The sequence below is a fragment of the Bufo gargarizans genome, chromosome 1 (assembly GCF_014858855.1).
Source record: "Bufo gargarizans isolate SCDJY-AF-19 chromosome 1, ASM1485885v1, whole genome shotgun sequence".
Classification (NCBI taxonomy): domain Eukaryota; kingdom Metazoa; phylum Chordata; class Amphibia; order Anura; family Bufonidae; genus Bufo; species Bufo gargarizans.
Window position 1 is genome coordinate 275,672,265 of NC_058080.1, and position 12,515 is coordinate 275,684,779.

At 45.0% G+C, this 12,515-nt stretch overlaps 1 protein-coding gene across 1 annotated transcript in view; it reads left to right on the forward strand.

The window, feature by feature from the left end:
• NAAA (N-acylethanolamine acid amidase) overlaps window positions 1–12,515 on the forward strand; it is a 69,957-nt gene that overhangs the window by 19,746 nt on the left and 37,696 nt on the right. The window lies entirely within an intron of this gene.

Genomic DNA, 12,515 nt, shown 5'->3' on the forward strand with positions numbered 1-12,515 from the left:
GAGTCCTTAAGGACCCATGACGTACTGGTACGTCATGTGTATTGCGGCGGTGATCGGAACCCGGTGCATGCTCAAATCATTGAGCAGGCACCTTGGCTAAATCCGCGGGGGGGGGGGGGCCATGACCCCCCTGTGTCGGCGATCGCCGCAAACCGCAGTTCAATTCAGACCTGCGGTTTGCGGCTGCATGTGGCGGTGCCATCGGGTCCCCAAGCGGCTGTAGGGGGGACCCGATGGCATGGAAGGCAGCGCGATGCCTAAGGAAGGCATTGCGCTGCCTTCCGGTGACGAGCCTGTGAGATCCATGGAAGGCAGCGTGATGCCTAAGGAAGGCATTGCGCTGCCTTCCGGTGACGAGCCTGTGAGATCCAGCCCCCTGGATCTCACAGGCCGGAAGCTGTATGAGTAATACTCATTGTATTACTCATACAGCCAATGCATTCCAATACAGAAGTATTGGAATGCATTGTAAAGGATTAAAAGTTCAAGTCCCAAAGCGGGACAAAAAAAAAAAAGTTTTCCCCCCCAAAAATTTAAAGTTTCAAGTAAAAATAAACAATAACGTCATTTTCCCCAAATAAAGTTAAAAAATAGGGGGGAAAAAAAAGTATACATATTAGGTATCGCCACGTCTGTATCGACCGGCTCTATAAACATATCACATGACCTAACCCCTCAGATGAACACCGTAAAAAATAAAAACTGTGCTAAATAAACAATTTTTTTGTCACCTTACATCACAAAAAGTACAACAGCAAGCGATCAAAAAGGCGTTTGCCCACCAAAATAGTACCAATCTAACCGTCACCTCATCCCACAAAAAATTAGCCCCTACCTGAGACAATCGCCCAAAAAAAAAAAAAATATGGCTCAGAATATGACACTAAACCATCATTTTTTTTTTTGTTTAAAAAAGCTGTCTACTGTCTTTTTTGATCATTTTAATACACTTCCTCTCAGCTGACATCCCCACAATCATCATGGGTGATTTCAAAATCCCTATTGACACATGCCTCCAAACTCTTATTTCTTACTCCTCCTTTGGCCTCACACTATGGTCCTCCACAACCAGCCACAGAGATGGACACACTAGACCTTGTTTTCACCCGCCTCTGCTCCTTATCTAATCTCTCAAACTCTCCTTTCTCCCTCTCTGACCGCAATCTTGCATTCTCAACCACTATATCTACAGCTGCCCCTCCAGTCCATGAACTAGCACACACATTCTCTGACTCAGTCCACCATATCTCCCTTTCATGATGCTGACACTGCTGCTTGCAGAGTTACAGAACAAGGTTGTAAGAAAACCCGCAAGGAAGACTTCATCACATACAAACAAGCTGTTCTTAAGTTGGTGCAGAATGGGATTTGTAGTACATCCAGCAGTATCAAACAGCGATGTATGGATATAAACAAATACTACTTTAACTCAACAAAGTATCTTTCCCTCTGCAGAATCTAAGGCTACTTTCACACTAGCGTTAATATTTTCCGGTATTGAGATTCGTCACAGGATGACAATACAGGAAAAAAAAACGCTTCCGTTTGTCTCCATCCATTGTCAATGAGGACAAAACGTAACTGAACAGAGCGGAATGCTCCACAATGCATTCCGTTCCATTGTCATACCGGAGAGCAAACCGCAGCAAGCTGCCGTTTTCTTTCTGTGATGGGAAGCAGAGTAAAACGGATCTGTCCTCATTGACTTGCATTGTGGGTCATGACGGATCCGTTTTGCTCCGCATCCCATGACAGAAAGAAAACCGCTGTTTAACTCTGACACAATAGAAAACAGATCTGTTCCCCATTGACTTTCAATACAGTTCATGACGGATCCGTCTTGGGTATGTTAAAGATAATACAACCGGATCTGTTCATAACAGATGCAGATAGTTGTATTATCAGTAACGGAAGCGTTTTTTCTGAACCCAGCCGGATCCAGTAAAAACACTAGTGTGAAAGTAGCCTAAAGGTCCATTCACACATTTTGCGGACTGCACATTGCCAGCACTATAATAGAAAATGCCTAATCTTGTGTGCAATTGCGGACAAGAATAGGACATGTTCTATTTTTTCGGGAACGGAATTGCGGACCCGGAAGTGTGGATCCGCATTTCCAGATCCGGACAGCACATAGTGTGGACCCATAGAAATGAATGGGCTCGCAATTCCGTTCCGCAAAATGCGGGACAGAATTGCTGACCTGTGAATGGAGCCTAAGGCTGGCAAAAAGGTTCTTGCAATCTTGTCTGTAATCCCCGGGCTGAGGGGTACAGAATTAAGATACGGCTAGCCAGGACCATGTCAAAGTGTAGAAGGGTGTATTAGCAATGTCCTTCTCAGTGCTGTAAAGTCTTTATCAGCCTTAAACAGACTCTGGGCCTGCAGATTCTGGGCCTCCCTGTATTTTTTTTCTCTCTCCTTCCCGGAGTACTGTAAAGTAGAGATGGCATTCTTGATGCAAAGCTCCAAGGAGTGAGTACATTAGCTTCTTCTCACTTCCTCCATTAGCACAAAGCTACTTTCACACTGGCATTTTGGCTCTGCATTTGTGAGATCCGTTCAGTGCTCTCACAAGCGGTCCAAAACGGATCAGTTTTGCCGTTAATGCATTTTGAAGGGAAAAGGATCCGCTCAGAATGCTTCAGTTTGGCTCCGTTCCGCCTCCATTGCGCTTGAAGCGTTTTGGTGTCTGTCTGACAAAACTAAGCCAAACGGATCCATCCTGACACACAAAGTCAATAGGGACGGATCAGTTTTTTATGACACAATCTGGCACAATAGAAAACGGATCCGTCCTCCATTGACTTTCAATGGTGTTCAAGACGGATCCGTCTTGGCTATGTTAAAGATAATACAAACGGATCCGTTCTGAACGGATCCATGCGGTTGTATTATCTGAACGGATGCATTTGTACAGATCCATGACGGATCCGCACCAAACGTGAGTGTGAAAGTAGCCTAGGTCCCACAACTAGATTCCTACAGGGGCGGACTCAGGATTGTTAACCCTGACTGATCCATACAGAGCTATGTGGGTTGCAATACATCAGAACATTATACAACAAGAATGAATTTGCAAGTACCCTATTCTGGGGTACTGCATATCTATGTTGGAGATAGGGAGGATCACATTTGGTCTGTATGCAGACAATATCATACCAATTCTTATCCTCCCCAGATCTATCATCGTCTCATGCTATAGAAGTCACTAATGACTTTGGCACCTATTTGGGACTACTGGTGAACTGGGATAAATCAGTTTACTTGCCAGTAAGCGGAGGGTGGTGGGCTGGCCCATCTCACCTCAGTATTGTCATTACAAAGTTACATTCCCAAAAGCTCCAAGACACTATTCACCCTCTCATTGCACATGTTTGTGACAAGTTCAACATTTGGAAATCATTACCACTCTCTTTGGCAAGCCATATTAACTTGATCAATCGGATTAGTCTCCCTTAATGCCTATATCTATTCCAACATCTGGCAGAACCAATTCCAAAGCACGTGTTCAGAGAATTAGATTCACTTACTAGATCCTTTATTTGAAAATGGCCTTGGCAGCGCCCAAAATTGGCCTTGGCAGCACCCAAAATGTCAGTTCGGTATGGCCGTCCCTGATTATTACTTATAATATTTAGCTGGTCAGTTACAATATTTACGCTCCTGGGTCACTCATCTACGTCTGAATATCGCATTGGACATTATCTTGACCTTCAGAATATGTGACCTGTGTTGGAGCACTCGACTCCGCTCTTCGGACCCCTACTCCATCTGCATGAACTTGCCCAGTTGGACTGGAAAGAACTGAAAAAGCCTGATAATTTTACTGTTAATCATTGCAGATATGTGGAATAACCAGAGTCTGGATCATTTAGATAGTGTCCAGGGGATGGAGATGGCGTGTACGGCTTTTGAGGAATCTTTTTATACAAAACATATTCATTTCTTTCACTTATCATGTAAAGAAAGTTAATATAAGGCACTTACTAACGTATTGTTATTATTCATTTTGCCTCCTTTGCTGGCTGGATTAATTTTTCCATTAGAATATATATTGCTCGTTTCCATAGTTGCGACCACCCTGCAATCCATCTGCGGTGGTCGCGCTTGCACACTACAGGAAACAGCACCAACCTATGTGTGCTCCCACAATCCCGGCTACCAGAGAGGCTGGTGCTTTTTCCTATAGTGTGCAAACACAACCACCTCTGAAGGATTGCAGGGTGATCTGTAACCATGGAAACGAGCAGTGTATAATGTGATGGAAAATGAATCCAGCCAGCAAAGGAAGCAATATGGACAATCACAATACATTATTAGTAAGTGCCTTGTATTAACTTTCTCTACATAATAAATGCTGTTTTCTGAAGCCAGACAACCCCTTTAACCACTACAGGACCACCGCCACGCAGGATCGCGTCTTTGCGGCGGCCCTGTTATTCCTCCTGGACACGCCGGTGCGTCCTCTCGCGAGACGCGGGATTGCGGGCAGAGCCGGCCCGCACATGCGCATTGCGGGCCGGCAAAAGTTCAAGGACTATTTCGTCACCAGCCTGCCAGCCAATGATCATCGCTGGCAGGCTGGTGATTTTCAGAAAAACAAAACAGAAGCCATTTAACACCTTATATTTATAAATATAAGGTCTTAAATGGCTTCTGTGCTCCTCTGCTGGTCCTTTTCGTCGGTTGGTTCCAGCAGAGGAGCACAGTTCACAGTGAGTACACCAAACAGCACACTTAGCCCCCAGATCACCCCCCATCACCCCAATTAACCCCTTGATCACCCCTGTCAATCACCTAGTGAAAGGGAAAAAAGTGATCAGTGTAAACTGTCACTTTTTTCACTAGTATTGACTGTTAGGTTTAGGATAGTTTAGGCCCCTTTGGTAGGTAGTTAGCGTCAGTTAGCGCCCAGCCCACCGCACCGCAGTCACTGATTCGCTGATTAGCGTATCGCTAATCAGCATGGTACTTTTATAGTATCTGTAAGTGATCAGAACTGATCACATAGCAATACGAAAAAGTCCGCAGCACTCGTCAGTTTGTAGCAAAAAAGTGTGGATTTATTCCATAGTAGACAGCAAGAGAATGCGACGTTTCGACCGTTCCCGGTCTTTTTCAAGCAATATTGGAGATAGGAGTGCTGCCGGACTTCTTTATATTGTTCTTTATATCAGAACTGATCACAGTCAGATCTATAAGGCGTCATGTTTTTTGCCCGGATAAGAGGCGGGTGCGTTGCGGGAAAATGCGCGATTGCAAAACATTGTAATGCGTTTTGCACTCGCGTGAGAAAAATCGCGCATGTTTGGTACCCAAACCCGAACTTCTTCACAGAAGTTCGGGCTTGGGATTGATGTTCTGAAGATTGTATTATTTTCCCTTATAACATGGTTATAAGGGAAAATAATAGCATTCTGACTACAGAATGCATAGTATAATAGTGCTGGAAGGGTTAAAAAAATAAAAAAGTTAACTCACCTTATCCTCTTGATCGCGTAGTTCCCGGTCTGTTCTTTGCTAGCTGTGGGCTAAATGACCTGTGGTGACGTCAGATCACATGCTCCAATCACATGGTCCATCACCATGGTGATGGAGCATGTGATCTGACATCACCACAGGTCCTTTAGCCCACAGCTCATCATTAAAGAAGAGACCGGGAACTACGCGATCAAGAGGATAAGTTTTATTTTTTTAACCCTTCCAGCACTATTATACTATGCATTCTGTAGTCAGAATGCTATTATTTTCCCTTATAACCATGTTATAAGGGAAAATAATATAGTGAATAGACTGTCACCTAGAACCCATGCCTGAAAATCGCACCGCATCCGCATTTGCTTGCGGATGCTTGCAATTTTCACGCAACCCCATTCACTTCTATGGGGCCTGCGTTGTGTGGATTATCGCACTGCAACGCACAAAGAGGAGCATGCTGCGATTTTCACGCAACGCATAAGTGATGCGTGAAAATCACCGCTCATGTGAACAGCCCCATAGAAATGAATGGGTCAGGATTCAGTGCGGGTGCAATGCGTTCAACTCACGCATCGCACCCGCGCGGAATACTCGCTCGTGTGAAAGGGGCCTAATAGTATTAGTGTCACCTTAGCTCGCCCTCCACCCAAAATGCAGTGTTTGCCCGATCGGGCCTGATCGGTCGCCCACACGTGCGTTCACCCACGCCCGCCCCTCCGCAGTGACAATAATTTTTTATTTTTTTTGATCACTGCACAATCACTTTACAAGCGCTGCGGCGATAAAAAAAAATCAGTTTTGATATTTTTTATCAATCGCAGCGGCCTCCGGTACTTCGCTAGCCTCCCATTTGTAAGACAAGCTTGCTTTTTTTCTTGGGTAGTCTCAGGGAATACCCCCTAAATTTAGTTGTCCAAATGGCAAATAAGGGGTATTCTTCTGAAGAGGCCTACAGGCTTCTGACCCAGTCGGATGAGGAATGGGAACCCTCATCTGACGAATCCAGCAGGTCAGAATACGAACCTGTAGAAAGCAGCGGCAGTCTGACCCAAAGTTCGGACGAGGAGGTTGAGGTCCCTGATACCACCAGGCGTACCCGGCCCCGTGTTGCTAGACCACAGGTTGCGCAGGATCCGCTTCAAGGGCAGCAGATTGGGGCTGGCGCTGTCGGATTACGTGGTGAGGCATACACCAGCAGCGCAGCCCATCGTGGACCTAGTACCAGCACTGCCGTACAACATGGTGAAGTGGCGAGCACCAGAAGGGCAGTTAAAAGCTGGTACAGTGGCACGTGCAATAGTTCCCCTGTCGCAGCCACCGCACAGACAGGCCCGTAGAGCCCCTAGTATCCCTGCGGTGCTGGCAATCCCTGATTGGCAGCCCCCAACTTCAGCCGCACCAGTAGTTCCCCCTTTCACCGCCCAGTCTGGAGTTCGGGTTGAGACAGCTCAGATCGGATCGGCACTGGGGTTTTTTGAGCTGTTCTTGACTTCGGAGCTGTTGGACTTAGTGGTGGCAGAAACAAATCGATATGCCACTCAATTTATAGCCGCCAACCCGGGAAGCTTTTATACACCAGTCTTTCCCGTCCAAGTTTCCGAAAATAAAACTTTTCTGGGCCTTCTCCTGAACATGGGCCTAACAAAAAAGCATGAATTGCGTTCATATTGGTCCGCGAATCCAATTCATCACATGCCCATGTTCTCTGCTGCCATGTCCAGGACACGATTTGAGACCATCCTGCGTTTCCTGCACTTTAGTGACAACACCACCTAGTGCACACATACACACACACCTAACAGAAAGGTTGCTAGGTGCAACCGCATGCACAGCATAACAAGCTGCCACATACATACCGTTGCCAGCGGCAACCACAGGTGAGGCAAATACCACTGCCCTCACCTGTGATTGACAACCAAACCAAACCGCTGACAACCGCATGCGGTTCAGGAGTCACGGTCATGGCCGTGACAATAAGATAGGGCCAGGGGCTATCCATAGTATTTAGTATATTGGGCAGACTAGATGGGCCAAATGGTTCTTATCTGCCGACACATTCTATGTTTCTATGTTTCACCTGGGACAAAGTGCATAATGTACTTCGCCACATCTCTGGGCGATTTGCGCTTTGCACATTGTCCCATGGGGAAGGAGAGGTTTGTCCTATAAAAGGTAAAAAAAGCAAAACAAAAACAAAAAAATCACCGGTAAGCAAAAAAGTTAATGTTCTGTTTCCAAAGTTCATAAAAGTTAATGTTCTGTTCAAATGTTATTATAAAGTTCATGTTAATAAATTTATTGCGTTGCGGCCTGTTTTTTTTTTTTTTTTAACCTTCTAGGTGGACCAACCGATCGACCAGCTGCAGCACTGATGTGCATTCTGACAGAAGCATTGCGCTGCTGTCCGATTACACAAAAGTCGGTGTATGCGGTGCTGCAAGACGAGATTTCTCCTCTGCAGTAAAAAAGAGATGTTTGCCGAGGCTTATAAGCTGAGGGGGCGGTGGTGTTCATATGCTTTGGCAAACACTTTGTATATAAAAAAAAAACAAAAAAAAAAAACACCCCGGCAATGATTTATTCATCCACATCGATTGATGTGAATGGAGAAATTGGGTTTGCCAGGGCATACGAGCTAAGTGGGTATAGATGTTAGGCGGACCTCCTATGTCCTGGCAGACGCCTTTCCCCTCCTTATTTATTTTTTTGGGCAGAGATTTTTTCATCCACATTGATCGATGCGAATGAAGAAATCTGTGCCGTCCATTTTTTCTTTCAGCCCAGAGGCTGAACAGAAAAAAAAATCATCTCATTACCTGTATGCTCAATATAAGGCCCCATGCACACGGCCGTGTTTCACGGCCGTGTGCGGGCCGTGGAACCGCGGCCTGGATCCCTCCTGAGAGCAGGAGCGCACGGCGTCACTGGTTGCTATGACGCCATGCGCTCCCTGCTGCCGCCGCAATACAGTAATACACTGGTATGATCTATACCAGTGTATTACTGTACTGTGCCGGCAGCAGGGAGCGCACGGCGTCATAGCACAGGTCCAGGCCGCGGTTCCACGGCCCGGGATCCACGGCCGCGGTTCCACGGCCCGCACACGGCCGTGAAACACGGCCGTGTGCATGGGGCCTAAGGAGAATAGCAGAAACTCCTAATGCTGGCCATACATGTAATGATTGCGGAGACCCTCAAATGCCAGGGCAGTACAAACACCTCACAAATGACCCCATTTTGGAAAGAAGACACCCTAAGGTCTTCGCTGATAGGCATAGTGAGTTCATAGAAGTTTTTATTTTTTGTCACAAGTTAGCGGAAAAAGATATTTTTTTTTTTTCTTACAAAGTCTCATATTCCACTAACTTGTGACAAAAAATAAAAACTTCCATGAACTCACTATGCCCATCAGCGAATACCTTAGGGTGTCTTCTTTCCAAAATGGGGTCACTTGTGGGGTAGTTATACTGCCTTGGCATTTTAGGGGCCCTAATGCGTGAGAAGTAGTTTGAAATCCAAATGTGTAAAAAATGCCCTGTGAAATCCTAAAGGTGCTCTTTAGAATTTGTGCCCCTTTGCCCACCTAGGCTGCAAAAAAGTGTCATACATGTGGTATCACATGTGTTTTGGGGTTTCTTTTTACAGATACCCATGCTGGGTGAGAGAAATATCTCTCTAAATGTCACGTGAGACGCCACTGTAGGCATATATCAGTACCTGACTGCTAACTTGACTTAAACCCTTAATGAACTGGGCATATGAATCTCGCACTGGGATGAACCGGGCACATGAGTAATTATCTTCTAAACAACAAAGTACAATCCAGTTTATGAGATACATATTATAGCATTAACTGTATTTGATCAGAAGCCTAGATAAATAGAGACTATCCGATCTATCATACCGGATGCTGCTGAACTGCTAAGAGTGATTTGCTCTATTACACCTCCATATCAAACGCTGACACATTGTTGCAACACAGTGTTGCAAAACATCACTAGCAATTGTGGCTCCTATGAGGTGGAAGTATATACCGCTATCTCTAGAGGTTGGACACCTTTTTTATATGTTTACTCGCAAAAAAGGATCTTCCACATGCGTTTTTGTACAGTTTACTCTAAAGGATACTCTATGTATGGCCATTGATTGGTTTTATGTGATCATTGTCAGATCATCGGTGTTATCAATTTGTGTATATGACTGTCATTATCTTTTTTAATATTTTTTTTAATGTGCACTTTAGGGGTAATTTTAATCTATTTTATTATATATATTAAAGGTTCTTTTTTTACGTTATTACCTCTACGAGTGTTAACAGTAGCAGAGTTCCTGTAAAGTAATAACTATTTTATGAGGTAACACTTTCTGTTTTAAAAGCAGAGAAATTGAAGGTTGAAAAGTTGCAAATTTTTCAGAATTTTTGGTAAATGCTGGATTTTTTTATATAAATAAAAATGTTATATATTGACTTAAATATACCACTATCATGAAGTACAATGTGTCATGAGAAAACAATGTCAGAAGGGCTTGGGTAAGTAAAAGCGTTCAAAAGATATTACCACGTAAAGTGACACATGTCAAATTTCCAAAAAACAGCCTTGTCCTTAAAGGGTTTCTACCACCAGAAATACCGTTATGTAGCTGACTGACATTAGGGATGTTTCTGACATTTGTCCCTGCAGCCGTTTTTGTAAAATAACAACTTTTATAATATGCTAATGAGCCTCTATGCGATGCAGGGAACGGTGACATCAATCAAGAAGAGCGGGGCGGGCAGAACAGGGGACCTGGGCGGGATAAAGGGTGAGTGGACGGAGCCTCTAGGTGCTGATTTTACGCCCACATAGCACCTAGAGGCTCATTAGCATATTATAAAAGTGGTTATTTTACAAAAACCGGTGCAGGGATAAATGTCAGAAACATACTGTTATGTAGTGCTGACATTAGCGCATCGCTAATGTTAGTCAGCTACATAACGGTATTTCTGGTGGTAGAAACCCTTTAGAGGGGTTGTCCAGGTTCAGAGCTGAACCCGGACATACCCATATTTTCACCCAGGCAGCCCCCCTGATGTTAACATTGGAGCATCTCATGCTCCTATGCGCTCCCTGGCCTTGCGCTAGATCGCGCAGGGCACGGGGTCTTTTGTTTACAATAACATACTGCCGGGCGGAAGCTTCTGCCCGGGAAAGTGTTCGATGACGTCACCGGCTCTGATGGGCGTGCTTTAGTGCTGCCCTAGCCGTTTTATTGGTTAGGGCAGCACTAAAGCCTGCCCATCAGTGCCGGTTACGTCACCAGGCTTCCTGGCAGCCCCATGGAGAGCACGGTTCGTCAGCGGAGCTACTGAAAATGCCTTTGCCATGCGCGATTTAGTGCTGGGCAAAGGAGAGCATCGGAGCATGAACTGCTCCGATGCTCAAGTCAGTGGGGCTGCCGGGTGAAAATTGAGGTTTGTCCGGGTTCAGCTCTGAACCTGGACAACCCCTTTAAGGTTATATATGGCAGGGTCCTGAAAGGGTTAAAGTACTTACGCTAGCAAAACACCTGTTGTCAGGAAGGTTATTGTTAGGTTATTGGTCACAGAGTGTGGTCATTTATATTTTCTCCACTGTGTTTTGTACAACAGGTTCTGTGAGATTACAAACTGCTTTTAGCAGAGAGATCATTGCTGTGTGTGTGTGCAATTTATATGGAAGCTGCAAAGCTTTATGACCCTGTTTATCTGGTAGCTGTACCACTGATACTTACACAAAGGACATGTCTAATGACGAGGAGCATACATACAGATACTGGATTTACCTGCATAGAGGAGAGAAAGGCTTACATAATGAGTTTCCATATAGCCAATAGGTATCCAAAGTATAGGAAAGCAATGTGAGTCAGTATAAAGGGCAAGAGATAGATTAGATATGCCATCATGATAATACATGGTGCAAATTCCAATGTCACTGCTTGTTTTTTGTTTTTGTTTTTTAAGAAAAAAAAGTGGATAAATATCTGGTTAAAAACATGAGGGTAATATTGGAAATCAGTTTTGCGTTGGCGTAGTTTATGCCACATTTATCAAATGCCACATATTGTTTGATAAATTTGTTTTTTAAACCCAACACTTTTGTCTAGAAAAGCTACTCTAGTTTTCCTACTACACCCTCTACCTGTTAACCCGGCTCCTTGTGCCTGCAGTTCTTTCCGCAAACACAAATATGGGCGCCAGGCCACACTCCTCACTCCTTCCCACTGCTGCATGCCATTCTGACAGGCACGGGCAGCAGGGTTTTTAGCTGTGGTCTGCGCTCCTGCCACTGGCATGGCTCTGAGCAGAGCTTGTGTGCATATAGGGTGTGTGCAGGCTTGTCTTTCCTCCTTATGTGCATGTGCATGCCCCCTATCTTCCCCAGCCTATGACTGGTCTGCAGGATGTATTTAAAGGCGACTCTTTCTACAGGAAGGCGCCTGAGCAACCTAGTTTCCTAACCTAGTCTAGTTTCTGTTTAGCAAAGGTCTTTTTGTGATTCTTACGATTATTGTGTTCCAGGCCATGAATCTTGTTTAAAGGACTCTGCCTGTCTGCCACCTGCTCTGACCTTGTACCTCTTTTATGGACCTCACTATATTGCTGCCAGCCATGACCTCAGACCTTATACTCTAACGTTGCCTTGCCACTGCCTGATAAGCCTCTGGCCTCCCAGCGCCCTCTGGGTGTACCGTACCATCTGGAGGTCAGTCCATGGGTCAACACCCAGGTTCCATTCCCTCATGTTCCAGCCCTTCTCAGAAGTAGCACCTGGTGTACCCCTCTGGAAAGTCTACCCTCACCATCAGAGGTATCGTGAAGAACGAGGGATGCACTTAGACATCTCCCTCGCTGATCATTACACCTCATGGAGAGAGTATGCAACTTTTTTACGACTTTTTAAAAAGGTCTCAATTATACATCTGAGTAAAACTCATTAACATAGCTAACTACACTTACTTTTCCACCCACATTACAAAACTGGAGTGAGTGGTTTAAAAATGCAAAAAGTTGCAAA